The 19747-nt window shown below is 42.4% G+C and overlaps 1 long non-coding RNA gene across 1 annotated transcript; it reads right to left on the reverse strand.

The window, feature by feature from the left end:
* Nucleotides 1–15392: 15392 nt before the first annotated feature.
* On the reverse strand, nucleotides 15393–17760 carry LOC114430993 (uncharacterized). Its single transcript, XR_003670035.1, has 3 exons — nucleotides 17749–17760; nucleotides 16805–16851; nucleotides 15393–15571 (listed from the first exon to the last, which is right to left on the reverse strand). It is a non-coding gene; the product is annotated as an uncharacterized LOC114430993 (long non-coding RNA).
* Between the last annotated feature and the right edge of the window lie 1987 nt (nucleotides 17761–19747).

Consider the following 19747-nt stretch of genomic DNA (forward strand, 5'->3'; position numbering starts at 1 on the left):
TGTACATGGTTTGTAAACCTTCAGCTGTAATGGAAACAGTAGTGCTTTTTATATTGTTTGAATGGAAATATAACCGTGCCCTGACAGATTTGTTTTCTTCTTTTCTTCTTCTTAGAATTCTTTTCTTCTTTCGCATTAAAAAGAAGAAAATGAATCATAATATTAATTAATAATAATTAAGAAGGAGAGGTTGGTGTCTTTAGATAAGCATGTGTTTCAGAGATTCAGTGTAGTTTTGAGTGTGAGTACCAGTATGTGTTTGGCATGGTGTGCTGCTGATTTTGATTGAGCTTTGTATTCTTTCAGGTCTTGTATACATTCAAAATGAGTACTGTGATTAAGTTTGTGCGGCATTATTATCAATACGTAGGGAGTGGCAGAGATGCCTGATTGTCAGGGCTCCTTGTACAAACAGAGCACAGTGTTGAGTAATAGGGCATAGAAACTTCAAGGTCCGCCAAAGAAACTGTTATTACTAACAGCAGCGTTACAGTGAGGAAACATACAATAATTATTCTATAACCCTATTCCCAGTTTGTTTGGGTGTTGTCAGAGCTTATTGCCTTTGATTAGGTGGTTGTTGTTGCAAAGAGCGTAAGGGAACCACACAGCCTCTGCTCTCTTGTTTCTGTGGTCCTGTAATACCTTTCATTCTGCTCTGTAGCCACTTAAGGTTTATATCCATTTTGATGTTGTTGTTGTCACATACACACTGTCACAAATGTTTAATTGAACGCTGGCTATCATACACAGGAAGAGGGATGCGATAGACGTGTATCCAGTGATTAGCCTGGCTGCCTCTCTAAACCCCTCTGGAAATGGTAAAAGCATTTTTGTAACTTCTATACAGATCCACAGTTTACTAAACATTGCAGATTGACACTAAGAGGAAAGATGTTTTATATAGGCTACTATGAATGAGCTGAGACACTCCATAAATCATGTGTACAGGTGTACCTGAAGGGGCAGATGAAAGCTACAGACAGCAGGTCATCAGCACTAACAGAAGAGACGACTCAACAAAAAGGCACGAGACGTCGTACAATATGTGGTCTTAATAATACAGTTACATTGTTCTAAGTGTTTTGTTGTTGGATTTCTGTTACCACCCCCATGTACGTTGGTATCAGACGGTCAACTGTGCAGTTGCAAGAGTGATCTTGGTGAACCCAGAAAGTCAGCGCTGTGATTTCTTCTCTGACAGAGTCATCTACAGGTCTGTCAGGACCAGACCACCAGTGTTTGCTCACTCACTTTCATCACATCCAACATTCAGTGGAACTTTCTGTCCAGAGCATTTTACACTGGTGGTAGTGGGTACATGTTCGGCATGCCAGTCTGTAAATTAGACAAACAAACGGTGTCACACAGTTCCGGGTTACAGTTTAATGTAAAGGGCATCTCATTCAGTCACTTTCCTTTGGTGCTACTGTGATTGTTCTGTATTCTGTTGTTTCTGAATAATACAGCTGTCTCATAATTGGATTTAAAGGAAATCTACATTTAATTTGTGATTACATTATCATGAAATTTGATTGGCCTAACATTATACTAATTTAGCAAAGATATCTTTACTCTGCTGCAGTTACATTCATTCATGTCAGGGAACAAACTTCTTTGTTTGCACAGACTCAATATACCCGCCCTCATTTGTGTCAGATTTTCATTGTATACATTACATAACAGTAGAATAAAGCTTGCCCATCTGATTCCTAAGACCTTCTATCAGCAGCAAATATGTAACTTGGTTGTTGGTGCATTTCTTGACTGTCAGTATACATGATTCCTTGTGGTTGCTCACCTGTGGGAAGCTTCCAAGGAATTATAGTGGTTTATTGGTTCACCCTGACAAAGAATGAGGAGGGATATAGGGGAAGATTATAGAGTTTGAGAGATGTTCATGAAACAATGTAGAATATTAATGTTCCCTTTTGTGTTTTTGCAAATTGAAATCGTAAATTGCCTTAAATGCTTCCGAATTGCAAACAAGTGACCTGGTATGGAGGAAACTTGGAGTGTGTTGATGCCCTCTTTTTGTTCTGCAGTGGCAGAGTGAATGGTCGTCAGTACAGAGCCGACCTGGAGCTTTACCAGAATATTGTTGCTGAACAGTGCTGCTGGGAAATGAAGTCCAACCAACCCGTTCTCAAACTAGTCAAACAGCAGCAGGGACACTGGGAAAGACTTGTCAGGACTAAGGTACTCAACTTGTGTTCAGTCTACAGCAGAAATATAGAATTTTTCCACATCATCTTTTGATTGATTTCAAAGGTGATTTATCTTTCTAGAATATTTTTGTGAAAATGTTACTTTTGAATTATTAGTCAGTAAAAATATTCTCGCTTGCTGTCAAAGTAAATAGTGGCCAGTATAGAGTAAGTAATAAGAGTAATCAGAGTAAGTAATTCTCACGAAATACTAAGTGGTATCAAGAAGTATGAAAAAAAAACATATAAAATAAATAACATAAAAAAACTATGAAACCTGTAGTAATATACAAATGGTCCACCAGAGGGAGCCAGCGCGAGTGTGTGTGTGTGTGTATATATATATATATATATATATATATATACACCAAGCGAGCGGCACCGGCAGGAGTGCCGAATTCACATTTAAATGTAAGTAAAGAGCAGTAGTTGGAGAGTTTTAAAATGCTAGTAGCATTAAGAAAATGAGTTTTATATTTACAAACATGACGTCCTGTTGATACGAGGCGCTGTAAACTAAACGTTTTGATTGAATGTTGTTTCTGGACTGTTTACTGTAGTATAGTATAAAGTATAGTTCACGTGAGGAGCAATATTATCTTTATTATATCAAACGGTCATTCTGCCTGTTGTCATTTTGTTGTAGGAGGAGCAGAGAGAAACAGAAGAAACCTGACAATTGATAACGGAGGAGATGAGACTGGAGAGGGAGGGAGAGAGAGAGAGAGAGAGAGAGAGAGGGAGAGAGAGAGAGAGAGGGAGGGAGAGAGAGAGAGGGAGGGAGGGAGAGACAGGAGAGAGAGAGAGGGAGGGAGGGAGAGGGAGAGAGAGAGAGGGAGGGAGAGACAGGAGAGAGGGAGAGGGAGGGAGAGGGAGAGAGAGAGAGAGGGAGGGAGAGAGAGGAGAGGAGAGCAAGAGGGAGAGAGAGAGAGGGAGAGAGAGACAGGAGAGAGAGAGAGGGAGAGAGAGAGAGAGGGAGAGAGAGAGAGGGAGGGAGAGACAGGAGAGAGAGAGAGGGAGAGGAAAGAGAGGAGAGAAAGAGAGGGGAGGGAGGGAGAGAGAGAGAGGAGAGCAAGAGGGAGAGAGAGAGAGGAGAGCAAGAGGAGAGAGAGAGCAAGAGGGAGAGAGAGAGAGAGAGGAGAGCAAGAGGGAGAGAGAGAGAGGGAGGAGAGAGACAGGAGAGAGAGAGAGGGAGGGGGAGAGGAGAGGAGAGGAGAGAGAGAGAGGGAGGGAGAGGACAGGAGAGAGAGAGAGGGAGGGAGAGAGAGAGAGAGGGAGAGAGAGAGAGGGAGGGAGAGACAGGAGAGAGAGAGAGGGAGAGAGAGAGGGAGGGAGAGAGAGAGAGAGGAGAGAGAGAGAGGGAGGGAGAGACAGGAGAGAGAGCAAGAGGGAGAGAGAGAGAGGGAGGGAGAGAGAGAGAGGAGGAGAGCAAGAGGGAGAGAGAGGGAGGGAGAGAGAGAGAGGGAGGGAGAGACAGGAGAGAGAGAGAGAGAGAAAGAGAGGGAGGGAGAGGGAGAGAGAGAGAGACAAGTTATTGTACAAGTTGGGAGGCTCAGGCATTATTTTATATCTGTCATGTCAAAGTTTATCCAAAATATTGAGTTGGAGTTATTAGTGTTTGTATTGCAGCAGTTTTAAATGGTGTTTTCCACTTAGGTCCATTAACTCCTATTATAATACTACATTTTAATATCAGAGCCATAACAACATGGAATCATGCATTTCTTAATGTAAGGGTTTCATTTGCGAGGACATGTCAAAGTTCATGATCATAAATTCAGCTTCACATTCTTCATTTCACTGCTTCTAAGACAAAAACATGTTCTGACCTGAAATCACAGTCAGTGATTCAAATGAAAGTGAAACATCATCAACATTTAAAGCACAAAGTTGAAGCTGCTGTCACTTCCACACACTCTGCTTCTACACACAGCACAGACTCACTGAGGAACCACGAGACAACCAGAACCCAGCATGTAGAGGCTGAGTGAATGTGGTGCTGAAGGTGTGGAGGTGGATCAGTGTGTCAGAGGAGACTCTGTAGAAGGACAGAGTGCCAGCAGGACAGTCCACATACACTGCTGCTCTGTGAGAGACAGAGGAGGAGGAGATGTATGTTCTTCTGTTATTGTGACGGACATAGTAACCACGATCAGAGCAGATCAGACTCCAGGACTGATTGTTTCCTCCAAACTCGCAGTCAACACTGACTCCTTTCCTTCTGATTCTTCTGTAACTCACTGATATATGAACCTCTCCTCTCCACTCGACCTCCCAGTAACAGCGACCAGTCAGAACATTTCTACACAGCAGCTGAGGACACCAGTCAAATCTGTCTGGATGATCAGGATATGGCTCCTCCTCCTCCACACGTGTCACCTTCCTGTTGTTGTCAGACAGTTTGAGCTTTGTGTTCACTGAGTTTGTGTCGACTTCAAGTTGACAGAAATCTGATGGAGAGAAAAAGACACAGCTGCAGTTTATCATCTGACACATCTGATGGCTTCATTCTGTCTTTACTGACTGATGTGTTGTTCATTCATACAAAGTTTATCATCAGACTTTTTGTCACTAATGTTTGAATGAACAAACACACAACTATCAGCTTTGTGTTCAAACACAAACTGGATATTTGCAGCAATGTGAGTAAAGACAGACGACACATTTAGAACATGAGAAGAACAGCAGCATCAACTGTATCATTGGATAAAGAGCATCATCCAAAAGCTCCTTCATCAGAGTCTGGAGGAGGATCTGGACTGAAAGACCAGACTCAGACCTCCTGATCTATCCTGATATTGTTCCACTGTTACTATTGTAAATACTTATTCCGCTTCTGTATTATTCTCCTTCTTCTGGACACATTTTCAGCAGAACTAGTCCCACAGCTTTAATGTGAGCGACCTGAAACTTTTACAGGACGTCCGGCTGTACCGGGACACCTGTGCTATGACTTTTCTTTCCGTTCCGACGTACGGTTTTCACGTAAATCGCAAAAAACCAGTGGGCGAACGACATAGATGGTGAATGGGGAGAGAGAGAAAAAAAAGGCAAAAGTCACAAAACCAGGGAGGAAGCCGAAAACTGAGGGAGCCGTTTCCATGGTAACCTCCACAGGTACTCTAACTCAGTGGTCCCCAACCACCGGGCCGGGGACCGGTACCGGTCCGTGGGTCATTTGGTACCGGGCCGCACAGAACGACTGAGCAAAAAATATATTATTCATTATCTGAGTCTGAAAGCTGTTTCATTTATAAATCGATCAGATTCATCCGCCTGTGCCTTTAAGCACCTGCAGACGCTGGTCTCGGTCACGGGATACGGCCCCCCAAAATTAAGCCTAAAAGCAGCAAAAATGAATAAAAAACAAATGTCTTTGGAGAGCTTCTTCGGAAAGGGGAAAGACCTAACGAGGGGACAGAAGAAGAGGAGCCTACCCCTTCAAAGAAAAAGAAACCCGCATTTAAAAGACTATCAGAAGTCCTTATTGCAACAGGTGATTCTCACACAAGACCGCTCTGAGTGACATGTGGCGAAGCCTTCAAAACTGCTTTGGCACTTAAGACCAAGCACCCTGCATTAAAAGACAAGCCATGGAGTTTTTTGAAAGAAGAAAATGTGAACAAGAAGGACAGAAGCAATAAATGACGGCCAAAACAAAATGACGGAGTGGACTGGACATAAGAAACACGCTTCGGGTGTCATTGTCTCCCATTATCCCCAGATAGGACCGCCTCATTGCTGAGAAAGCTCAAAGGCTCCCACTAATTAAGCATAAGAGTAAGTTGTCATTGTATGCACTTTATTTTTATTTTATATATTTTTTTCTGTGCCGGTCCGTAAAAATATTGTTTTACATGATACCGGTCCGTGGTGCAAAAAAGGTTGGGGACCGCTGCTCTAACTGACTTCTCTGATTACATCAGCAAAGATGGCCGCTCCCATTAACAATGCATTGGGTTCATTCAAACCAATGTAACTTCACTGTATTAATCCATACAGAGGCAGACACACACACATACACAACTATACAGGAACATACACAACTACACTCTCACACACACACACACACACACACACACACACACACACACACACAAATTTTCAAAATAAAAGCCTCCAAATCATTACACACCTTACTAGGCCTGGTAAACTACATACAATCCACCCACAAATATGCAGACACACACCTGCCAACACACAGACACACAAACATGGAGTTTCAAAATAAAAGACCCTGCACAATAACAGGATATGGCTGAGGTGTATATTTTCAAATTAAAACACTTAAACATGTTTTAACATGCATTAGGGAGTGTCCCCAACCCACCCCCCCCCCCCCCCACACACACACACACACACACTTACACAGACACACACTGATTTTTCATTACACAGCTAACTAGTGCTAGCCACCCCTACAAATTATACATCAAATCGACCGGCTCGGTCAGGACTACTAGCCTCTGAGGTTTGGTAGCGATCGGATAAACGGTGTTTGAAAAAATCCAGAAAAACTGCGATCGACCCTCCCCACAGGCATCAAATCACTGTCAAAACTTTGAAGGCATGGTGTTTGGGCATGCTTTCACACAGAACCTTTATTCAAAATGTAAAATGTAGATAAACATTAGACCTCTGACATATTGAGTCCCCATGTCTGTGCCACTTTTTGTTTTGACAGGCAAGCCACTTAAGCTGACCTAACCCCCCTCATAGGAAATAATGGGAAACTGGTGAGATCCCTGACAAAACCCAGCTAACTTTGGAAGCCTATCAGTCTGGCATGCCTCTACACAGAATATTCATTTCAACTGCAAACTGCTCATAAGGAGTTGGACTTTATCATACTGAGTCCTCATGTTCATGTCTTTTACCAAACTTCATAAAATAGCAGCCAAAGTCACATCCACATCTTTAGGATTCCTCCATTCAGAATGAATGGAGAAGCTTGGGGCCTATTAAACCTTATATAAAACCAATCAGAAACACTGTAAAAGCATGAAATGTCATCAGTGGCATCTTTCACATCTGCCGGTGATCAGGAATGAGGTTTGGTGGTATATAATGGGGCAGACCGGCAGCAGAGTGTGGGTGAGCGCGCATTGGCCCACTCAAAATGTCTTGTGAAATTTTCTAGGTTATATATACAATAGTTATTTCTATTTTCTTTCCTGTTTGGTTCTTCTGTCCTTATGTTCCTTTCTTTGGTTGGGAGTGTTGGTGCATTATCATTGAGGGTTCTTCCTGTAGAACAGACCAAAAGTCCAGTTCATATGTTCACTGGGCCGAAGCCTCTGTCATAAAATCAATAATGTCATAATATGCCACCAGTACTGTTGTCCACAGGATGAAATCACACCTTTAAAAATGATTATTATTTATATATATTTAACATTTCACCACAAGATGGCAGCAAACATGGTCAAACTCTCACCACCCTGTTTGCCAGTGATCTGTGTTTTTTTATTGCCCATTTCTAAAATGGCAAGTGTGAGTAAGAAAAGGAAGGTTGACAGCGAAGGCCGAAGTTTCAGGACAAGTGGAAATGGAAGAAGAATGTGAGGGCAAGACATCTTGCACATTGAAACCTGTGTTGGAGCCAGACCTGCCCCCTTTACTGCAGCTGAGAGCCCAGTCTCTTCCTTCTCATCAGAGGTCCCTCGTTAATCGCGGGGTTACGTTCCAAAAATAACCCGCAAAAGGTGAAATCCGTGAAGTGATGGGCTTTATTTTTTACAGTTATTCTAGATGCTTTAAGGCTGTGAACCCCTCACTACACACTTTATACTCCTTTCTCTCCTGTTCAAACACTGTCAGAGTTCAAACCTTCATAAAAATAAGTCCAGTGTTACAGAATGAAACCAAAGCACAAAGCAAAATAAAAGGAAATATAATAAATGAAGATTAAACAATGGTTTGTGAAATGGAAGTTGTGGCGGCTGCACTAAAATGAATGATAAGTTAATGTGGTCTGTCATTTAAAAGATGACTGGACATACTTTCTATCTACTGACAGGGCGCCGCCATGACGGTTGGAAAGCTGCCCCGTGATTGGTTGAATGGAAATGCTGCATTGTGCTGAAAATCAGGGCGTTTGTAGCAGATTGGGAAAAAAGGGAAGAAGCGGTGCAGGGAAACATGGCGGATAACGTGTTTTGTTACTAATTGATTAAAAACTTTAAATAGAGACCCCGTGTGAAACTTATTTTGGTGGTAACTCGTTTTCTTAAACAGTGGCGTTTCTCGCCCTAACCCTAACCCTAATAATGCTGCTCACAGCTCAGTGTCTCAGTGTCTTCACTCTTCAGTCCATCAGTCCAGTCTGACCCTTTGGATGAGATTCTTTGTGTCTGAGTCCTGCCTGCTTTTGGACTGTGGAGCTGTTTATTCCTGTGTTTGGACCTTTTCAACCCTTTGTGGTCTCTTATTGGATTTTGTCTTTTGTCTGCTTTGGTTGTCTCTGTTATGTCCCAGGCTGAGGGGAAACCCACACACGGCATGTCTGCACCTCCCCACTCGTCCCCACTCTCAGATCGGCAGCTACACAGGCTGGTTTCAGTGTTAGGCTGCAGTTCATGAACTCAGAGCTGAGCAGTGCCCAAACAAACACAGAGACACTACAACACACTAAAGCTCCCTAACAAGAGAAAAAAGGAAAACCAATGACAAAGCTGGAACCTAAAACTCCTGCTGGGGAGTAATAAACTCCAGTAAACACCAAAGAAATCCAACCGCCGAGGCTGCGCTACAACAGCTCTGATGGACTGATAGAACACTGACTCATGCACAATAACATGAGGAAAGACTGAGTCAAACTTACACTTCCTCAGCCCAGGTTTTAACCTCTGCTCTCCACCATGCTCCACCCTGCAGGAAGAAACACAGTCAGAATGATTTTCTAACCAACATGAGTCCAAACTGCTGATCAACATGAAGCAGAGTTCCTCAGTTTGTCAGAGACACACAAACAGACTGAAACTCATCTGTGTCGACTCCAGAAGAGTCTCTCCTGATCTGCTCTGTGTTTATTCATGTCCTCCATTCTGTGAAATATTGCTCTCTGTCAGTGCTTTACTGTAAAATCCTCTTCATGCAGCAACAGTGTAGGTTTGATCTCAGCATTGTGCATTTATCCAAAGCAGCAAACAAGCCACACTGTCTCTGACTGTTTGTTCCTTTCACTCTATATGCAAACACAAGCCTGGTTCACATGTGTCATGGATGGAAGAGTTTCTGACACACTTCAAATAAATACATTCACTCATGTCTGTGTGTAGTTTTTACAGTGATAATATTGTAGTGTCTCCCTGCTCTCTGTCTCTGACTGAAGGAACTCCTCCTTCTACCATTGTGTTGTTGTCTCCTCTGAAGCTTCACATATGGATTGTTTCAGGAACATTTGTTTGTGGAAATAATTTAGTGGTTCTTACAGCTGAGGACATTAATAAGTAGGGCATCATTTTGTATTTGATCTGCACTAAGTGTGACTGAAAATCAGTCTGTTTGTATTTTGACATGAAGAACGTGTATAAAGAAAAGTGAAGTTAACATGATGGACACTTAATGATGGAGGAAGATGAACATCAGGGATCAGTGATTATTTCTTCTCTGCAGTTTCAGTCCATCCATCAACAGCTGTGGATATATGAGCTAAACTGACAGACTGAGGAGGACTCATGCTCTGTGGTCTCTGTGTACCTGAGAGTCTTCAGACTACAATCTGGACTGTTGAGTAAAGCAGACAGCAGCTTCACTCCTGAGTCTCCTGGATGATTGTAGCTCAGGTCCAGCTCTCTCAGATAGGAGGGGTTGGAGGTCAGAGCCGAGGCCAGAGAAGCACAGCCCTCCTGTGTGATCAGACAACCTGACAGACTGGAGGGACAAAACATGTCATGAACTCAAGAAGAAAGAAGGAAAATCCAACAGATCTTCAACATGAACATGAAGCAGAATTTAACTGATGATCAACAAGCTGGATCCTGACCTGAGAGTCTCCAGTCTGCAGTCTGGACCCCCTAATCCGTGAGACAGCTGCTTCACCCCTGAATCCTGCAGGTTGTTATTATCCAGATCCAGCTCTCTCAGACTAGAGGACTGGGAGCTGAGGACTGAGGACAGAGCTTCACAGCTTCTCTCTGAGAGGTTACAGCTGCTCAGACTGAAAGAAATGCAAATTAGTTGTTATTGATGAATGAATGGAAATTTGTTGTGAATAATGACAATAAAGATCTTTTTACTTGTGTAGAATTCAGTGCACATTAGTGTCTGAAAGCCTCCACATGTCAACACATGAACTGCATGTAGAAAAGCTTCAAACATAATGTTAAGGTATGCATTTAAATGATCAACAACCAGATCCTGACCTCAGTGATTCCAGACCACAGTCAGCACTCTCCAGTCCAGCACAAAGAAGCTTCACTCCTGAATCCTGCAGGTCATTATTATTCAGATCCAGCTCTCTCAGACTAGAGGACTGGGAGCTGAGGACTGAGGACAGAGCTTCACAGCTTCTCTCTGAGAGGTTACAGCTGCTCAGTCTGAAAGAAATGAAATGTGTACATTTAACAATACTGAATAATTGTAAAAAGTAGAGCAGTGCAATGAAAAAAACAATTCTACAACATGAAAGGACACTATTGTCTAAGCTTAGTAATGTCAGTGGTTATAATTTGTGAATTATGTTTGTACATTTTTTATTATTAATCATCTGTCATTTCTATGGCAGAGAACAGGAATCAGCCAATCAGAAAAAAATGTATTGTTGCCAGGTGAGGTCTGAGATTCAGCTGCAAGCACACCGTGCAGCAGACGTTATGGCATATAGGGCAGGCCAGGAGTGAGAGACAGGGAGCGGGTTTCCTTCTATATTGATCCTCCCTCTGTGTTTCAGTCACTTCATGTGAACTGATTGTGTGTGCTGATCAACACAAGCAGACACATCAGCACAGATTCATGTGAACTAAGTTACCTGTTGTGCAGCTTTTTTTGGAGGCTTTGGGTAATCTGTTTCTAATCTGTTTAATCTGATCTGTTCTGTGAAGTCTCTAAAACCTGACAGTGCAGCTGATGGCCTCATTGGGAATACAGTGAAACAGAAATGTGGTTTTTGTGGTTAAAGTCATGGTGGCACAGAGGTAGACAGTAACAGATGTAAACATTTTGTTCTAATAACCTGTTAGTGTAGTGCCACCATGAGGCTGACAGAACTGTTTCATTTTCAGTTGGTTTTATATTTGTCATCATGGCTTAAAATAAATAAGGAGTTATTGAATCTCTCAGTAATAGTTGTTGAGTTAACCCTTTACTTCTGTCAGTATAATAGCTGTTGAAATCCACCAGAATGCAGGAAATGGCTTCTACTTCATCCAAAATGTTCTGGGGGAGGTAACTCTGATACTTTTCCACATTAAAACCGGACAATCTGTGAGAAGAAGTCTAGCAGCATACTGAGAGGCGGGAAGACTTTATTAAAGGGACATCCAAGATAATAATTAAAACTGAGTTAATCAGGGTTAAGAAACATTGGATAAATACTTTAAAAGAACCTAAAAGCCTGCCCTCATCTGTAATGTGGTGAGAGTTGCTCCTCTGGCACTTCCTGTGTTTTTCATTTCTTGCTCGTTTCCTTGTTTTTGTTCTTTCCAGGCGCGATGGTCCAGCTGGGTGGAGTCGTGGCTTCTTCTCACCTGGGTTCCGTTTCCCGTCATTCCGCCGGCTACTTAAGCGCCGCCTCCCTTCTCCTCGGCGCCAGTTCTTCACTGCTATTTTCGTACTAAGCAACCAGCCACCTTTCTGTCCGTTCTAAGTGACCAGTGACTTACCTTGTTTTTTGCCTAGGCCTCCAGCCACGCCACCCGGTTGTTTCTCGCCCTGGACCTGAGTTGTGCTTCGCCCTCGTGGTTGTTTTTCGTTCCTCCTTCAAGTTACCTCGTAGTTCGCCCTTGTGGTTGTTTTTGGTTATATTTTGGACTCAGCTCAGTTTTCGCCTCAGTGGTAGTTTTTTGTTTTCTCTATTAAAGTGAGTAAATGTACCTGCTTCTGGATCTCCGTCTGTGATCGCACATAACATCATCAATATGACTACAGAGGGGAGCGCTACATGTTGTTGAAGTGTTTTCTATATTCACATATGTTTGTCAGAAATATTTTACACCAGAAAGTTCCAACAATTTTATTTTGGAACTCATTTGTACTAGTTATATCTACAACTCATGCTGATATACAACAATGAAATGTGAAGACTGGATCAACACCCAGATTTACCCTGACCCGAGGATCTGCAGTCTTGGGACTTCAGAGCTCACCCCACCACAAACTTTACATCACAACACATAAAACTATTGAGACTGACCTCAGAGTCTGCAGTCCACAACTCTCCAGAAAACCACGTAGCTGCTCCACATCCTGCAGGTGGTTCCCACTGAGGTCCAGATATCTCAGCTGGGAGGGGTTAGCCTTCAGAGCTGATCCCAGAGAGCTGATCTCTGACAAACCACAGCCACACAACCTAATAAAACAATACAAGACATTGATAGAGCCATTGATACCACTGATCATCTAATAATATGGGATAACATTAAAACATACAGATTACTGTTACTGGGAGGGAAGAAAATAATAATTATTCACTGATTTACTGAGCAACATTTGAACATATGAGTAGATCTGATTTGTCATCAGAGCAACAGTGACTGAAGATACACATGTCTGTGGTCCTTTTCTGTCTGTCAGTCCTGACAGATGATTTAAAAACTGGACCTCAGCCTAATAATAACATTAACTGACCTAAGAACCTGCAGTATGCAGTGAGGACTGTCCAGTCCAGCACATAGCTGCTTCAGTCCTGAATCCTGCAGCCTGTTCCGGTTCATGTCGAGCTCTGTCAGATGGGAGGGGTCGGACTTCAGAGCTGAGGCCACAACTTCCCAGTGAGTCTCTGAGAGGTCACAGTCAGAAAGTCTGTGATGACAGAAATATCAGAACATTATGAAAGGGACACTTTAAGTAGTAGCAGTGATCTCATTTGATCTGACTGTTTGACATGTAACAATAGTTCTGATCATTCTCATCGTCTCATTTTGACAGTGTATTTCACTTTATTCCTCTGTTGTAGGTTCTTCCAGCTGATATTGCTGAAAGATAAATTCTTGTCTTTCATTCAGAGACTTTTAAGAGTTATTCTGTTGTGTGACATCCTGATTGAACTGTTTGTGTAATGGTATGTGTCTGCATGTTTGCATACCATGATGTTGTGCTGCAGTTTTTGCAGTCTTTGTATCTATGTAGTTTGTGCAGCTCTTTGGCCACATGCAGCTGTTTTAACTACAAATAAAGACACATTTATTGTCCATTCATTTGACAGCTTCAAACAGAAACATACAAAACAATGTTTTCACAGTAGAAGAACATCTGAGACAAAAACACAGCTGATGTGATGTGTCAATGAACACAAGGAGCTCTGTTAGAGAGAAACACACAGTGTGAATGTGTCTAAGAACTAAACCAGTAATCTACACTGATTGGTCACATCTGGACTCACCTGAACTTTCTGCAGTTCCTCACAGCTGGAAGCAGTCTCAATCGTCCTTCTGTTGTTGTGTTGTACTTCATCAGGTCTAGCTCATCGAGAACCTCCTCTGACATCTGCAGCATGTAAGCCAGAGCTGAACAGTGGATCCCAGAGAGTTTCTTCTCTGATCTGGTCTCTGACTGCAGGAACTCTCTGATCTCCTGATGCACTGAGAGGTCGTTCATCTCCATCAGACAGTGGAAGATGTTGATGCTTCTGTCAGGAGACACATTATAAGTGTTTCTCCGTTTCAGGTTGTTGATGGCTCTCTGGATGGCCTCTGAACTGATCTCTGTCTGACCCAGCAGGTCTCCTAAGAGTCTCTGATTTGACTGCAGGGAGAGACCATGAAGGAAGCGAACCATCAGGTCCAGGTGGCCAGTTTCACTGTTCAGAGATTTCTCCATGACTCTGTCCAGGATGTCATCCAGAGATGACCAACTTTTCTCTCCCAGGAAGTTCACCAGCTCTTCATCGTCCCCATCAATGAAACAGCGTATGAGGTGGAAAGCAGCCAGAAACTCCTGAACGCTCAGGTGAACAAAGCAGAATGTTGTGAATTCCTGTTTCCTTCTTCGCTCTTCTTTGAAGATCTCTGTGAACACTCCTGAGTACACTGAGGCGTCACTGAAATCGATGCCACACTCTTTCAGATCCTTCTCATAGAAGATTATGTTGCCCTTTTCCAGCTGCTGAAGAGCCAGTTTTGCTAGTGAAAAAATGCACTGCCTGGACAGTTGTTCAGGGTCACATTTCTTTTTGGACTGATTTACCTGAAACATCAGAAACTCTGCATACATCTCAGTCAGGGACTTGGGCAGGTCTCTGGTTTCCAACATGTCCTCCAGAACTGTGGCAGTGATCCAGCAGAAGACTGGGATGTGGCACATGATGTGGAGGCTTCGTGATGTCTTGATGTGGGAGATGATCCTGCTGGCCTGCTCCTCCTCTCTGAACCTCTTCCTGAAGTACTCCTCCTTCTGTGGGTCAGTGAACCCTCTGACCTCTGTCACCACATCCACACAGTCAGTAGGGATCTGTTTGGCTGCTGCAGGCCGTGTGGTTATCCATATGCGAGCAGAGCACAGCAGTTTTCCATTGATGAGGTTTTTCACCAAGATATCGGTGGTGGTGGACTTAGTTACATCAACAGAGTGACTATCATCAACATGAAGGTCCAGATGAAGGCGGCTCTCATCCAGTCCATCAAACACAAAGAGAAGCTTGAATTCGCTGTCGTCGTAGTTGCCGTTTCCTGATGATTCTAAAGCAGTAAAGATGTAGTTAAGAGCCTCCTCTTTGATGCCCTTAGCCTCTGGGATACATTTATGAATGAGGTTTGCCAAACTGAACTGCTTTCCCATCAGTGGATTCAGCTGGCGGAAGTAGAAGGGGAAAATGAGATGCACATCTTGATTGGCTGTTCCTTCAGCCCAGTCCAGCATAAACTTTTGCACCAGGAAGGTCTTTCCAATTCCTGCGATTCCGTTGGTCAGCACTGTTTTTACAGGTATGTATTCTCCAGAAGGATGTTGGAACATGTCTCTGGGTTTGACAGATGTCTCAGTGTCTCTGGGCCTCCAGGCTTTCTGGATCTGTTGGACCTCATGCTGTGTGTTGATGTGTATGTCAGGGCTGGCTGTGATGTACAGCTCTGTGTAGATATCAACCAGACGCTTTTTATCGTTTGCCCAGCCTTCTCGTGTATACAGAATCTTGCCCTTGAAGTTTGATTGAAGAATTCTTTGGTAATATGTGATGTGGCGTGACTCCGGTACTGGAACCATCCCATCTGTCAAAGACAGTGAGTAGTGTTAGTGTGTGTTTACACATATAGGCAGACCTTGTCTGTCTTAACTAACTTTCCCAGGTAGTTCAGTGTGTTCCTACAAAGCAAAACAGATCCATTATCATCCAAAAAAACGAATTCATCTTGGCAATGCTATGGCTAAGAGAGTAAATCAAGGCAACTGAACACATGGATGGTCTTTGTTGTTTTCTGTAAACATTTCACTGCTCCCCCTAACCACCTTCACTCATGGTACAAACAACTAATAAATAAACTTAACTTGAGCTTCTATGTTAAAATAACGAAACATATTAAAACATATGAGTTTAAATGGACAATCAAGTGTCAGTATTAGTGTGAGTGTAATGTGGTAGTTTTGTTTTTGCAACACTGACACTAGTGTAGAGTTTTAACACTATTGTCAGCCAGTGTTACTTTCTAACACCTGTCAGAGTTGAAATAACTCTCAACAGGTGTTAAAATGTACACTTTCAAGTTTTAATTTAACACTTTATAGTGTGGACACATAAAGAAAGCAGTCGAAAATCTGAATATTGCATGGTAAGTCTGACAGACAAAGCAAGTGATTAGAGCACCTTAAACACTGCAGTGTTTGGTACACAGGCTGGATTCAGTGTTAGGCTGTAGGTCATGAACTCAGAGGGGAGCAGTGCCCAAATCAACAAACAAAAAGACACTAAAACACACTAAGGTTCCCTAACAAAAGAAAAAAATGGCAAAGCTGGAACCTAAAACTCCTGACCCAAAAACAGGAGAACAAAGAAAAAGGGCGTCTCCCTCCTACAAGCTGCAGCTACACATGACAATATATACAGAGCTACTTACAAATGACAATGACTGATCCAAAAGCAAGATGGACTCCAGCTACACAAACACATCAACACAACAGGTACTCAGACACAGACTAAAGACACACAAATCATCTGGCTCATGTGAGAGTGGAAGTGAGGAGGACATGAGACTAAAAAGACACCTGGGACATGCTAGCAGGTCACAGTCCATATTCACTCCAATGACATCGCATCCAGACGTTTGATGGACAAAAGCCTTTTTCTTGTTGCATATGTGGGTCAGAACAATAAGGATCCAGTAAGTGTGCAATGACACTGTGACTGAATACAAGAGACAAATGTCCATTAAAGACAGGACTTCTGATGGACTGATAGAACACTGACTCATGCACAATAACATGAGGAAAGACTGAGTCAAACTTACCCTTCCTCACATCAGGTTTTAACGTCTGCTCTCCACCATGGTCCACCCTGCAGGAAGAAACACATTCTGACTGTGTTATATCAAAGGCTGTCATGTGTGTAGCTACGTTGGTTGGCAGCATCAAAACACATGTGAGACAGTGAGTTCGAGACACAAGAGATGGCAGCCAAAAAGAACGTCTATATAAGGAGCTATTCTGTAATGAAGCCTGTCAGTCATGTAAAGTTCACTAATGAAATTAGTTCATCATAATAATAACTGATGCATGGCATCTAACAGGCTAATCGCTGCACAATAGTCCTAACAGTCCTCTTAAGGTCTCCTTTAGAAAACAGGACACTCATAGTATTTCTGACTAAAACCATCTTACATATGTTCACAAAGAAACCAGGGAAGATGAAGCATTTGCTAATGATAATATGGAGTAAGGAGGCGTTCAGTTCATGTGTTGTGCTTAAAAATATTGTTCATATTACGATGTTAAAATACATTTTCCTCTCTGTTTTTTTGAGAGTGAGTGGTTTAAAAAAAAGAAAATGGGAGATGAGTAGTTCTAGTATGGAAAGTAATGGTCCAGCCAAATTGTCTCATGTTAATGTTGATATTTATAATCAGTTAAGCTGATAATGAGAATATGTATAATGATCATTGAGAGGCCATGTTTTACATGGTACATGGTTGTGTATACATGTGTTTATATGTCCGTATCTATATGTAAAGACATATTCTGTTATGAGAATATTATTGTAACCCTATTTTGGCCTATACAGGCCGGGTGTCTTTTCTTTATGTGGATCCCTGGGTTCAAGATCTTTCAGAGCCGAAAACTCTGTTTATATGTAAACGAAGGGAAAAGTAAAGGTAACACGAGTAAAATATAGAATATATATTGTTCCCTCATGATGACACTGGTGTTCAGGCCTGGGTGTCCTCACAGAGCTTACGTCTTATTGAGGTCATCGATGAGCAGCTGCTCGTGCGTCTGGAGGATGTGGTAGAATTTATCTTTGGCCTCTGTTCCAGCTTGCAGGAACGTGTAGAGCTCCCTGACCTTGTCCTGGTTGGTGGGCTGAGCTCTGATCCGATCATATGCTTCCTGCTGGATGACCGAGCCCAAGAGCTGGTCCAGGATGGGGTCGATGTTGCTGATTCTCTGGATCAGGTCAGCTCTGTGTTCATCCACAAAGTGTATGTCTGAGAGGAGAGCAGAGAAAGATGATGACCTCTGTGGTGCGTTCAGGAACCCCTGCCCTCTGTCCTGTGAGGACTGATGGGCTTCAGGGTGTATAGAACGCCGAGTGCCTGACATTTCCCAGTTTGGGATCAATCAAAGAATAAAGATCATCAGTCTATCAGCTGGTTTATGGTGTGTTCAAGAGGAACTGGTGCTGACCTTTGGACTCTGCCCTCTTTGTGAGGTCAGAGAGGTCAAAGGTCAGGTCAGTAAAAACCCAAATACTCGCACTGAGGTGTGTGTGGTGTACAGAGAGAAGACTGTACTCACGGTCAGCGGGCTTTGCCATCAGTCCAGCTGTGTCTTCAGCTGAAACAGAGGAGACACCGTCAGTGACAGTGGCTGGACCTTCAAAGTTTGAACTAGCTGCAAGTGAAGTAGCTGCTGAACAAGTGTAGAACCTGCAGAGTTATAGAGTTGTCTGAAGAGGTTTCACTGCTCCTCCAAGCAGCTTCATGTAGTTCTAACATGCCTCTCGTTTCAGGTGTCTTCACTTCCTTGTGTCTCCTCTGCTGATCACCTGCTGGCCCTAATGTGTCTCACCTGTGTCCTGTTTTTTCCTGCTCCTCGTGTGTTTTTCTTGCTGACATCTTTCAAATATAGTATCACAATCAGTGTTAATTTTGTTGACGAATCATTTTCGTCACAGTTTTCGTTAACGACCTTTTTTTGCTGATAAAAATGAGACGATAACTAAATAAAAACGCACGGTGCCAAAAACGAAGACGAAATGTATTGACACTTTCGTCAACGAATAAAAACGAGACGAAATTATTGATGGAGACGAGATCCAATCAGAGCAGATTTTGTTTGTGGAAGGGAGGGACGAATCAGGAGACGGCGGCAGAGAGCCAATCAGAAGTGATCTCTCTGTGTAAGGACGTTACCCCGCGATGCTGGAAGAAGGCGTACTCATGCATGGTAACACAACACAGGAGAAGAACAGACACACGGACACGTTTGATGTCAAGACAAACAGGACGGTTCAAACCGTGTGGAGCGACTATCAGCGGTAAAAACACAACAAACGTGAAGCGACGTTTGCAGACGAGTCATCTTAACTTCCGCTCAAAGATACACGTGACAAAATCTATAAATGAAAACAGCGCTGATGGTTTTACGGCATGCGCACCGTTTCTAAGTTGTCACTGAAGTGTTTTGCTGTAGTTATGGAGTATTCATGAAGAAAGTCATGACTGAACAGTGTATTCAGGGAGAGCAGCTCACTGTTCACTGGTTCTTAGGTCATAGCAATTAAATAAAGAGGTGTTTGTTTCAAATTACACAAGTTAAAGCTGTGCCTGTGTTATTGCACAATAAAACCTTAATTATTTCATTCATATTTCATCAAAAATATATATCAAAGAATTTTAGTCGACTAAAACTAGACTAAAACTTAAAAATGTTGATGACTAATATGTGACTAAAATAAAATGACATTTTAGTCACAACACTAAAATAAAAACTAAATTAGAAATTGCTGCCAAAATTAACACTGATCACAATAAATAATCTACAGAAATACATTTGAAAGTAAATATTTATATATTTATTCTCATGATAAAGGCACAATTCAAGTCCATATTTTAGGAACTAATTAACATGTACTAATTTAATGTTTACTCATTAATTTAAACTCCTGAATAAAGATTACAGGCACTTTCTGAGTGCAAAACGTTACAAGCTCTTTAAGGTAATATCAATCCACA

The sequence above is a fragment of the Parambassis ranga genome, unplaced genomic scaffold (assembly GCF_900634625.1).
Source record: "Parambassis ranga unplaced genomic scaffold, fParRan2.1 scaffold_32_arrow_ctg1, whole genome shotgun sequence".
Lineage (NCBI taxonomy): Eukaryota > Metazoa > Chordata > Actinopteri > Ambassidae > Parambassis > Parambassis ranga.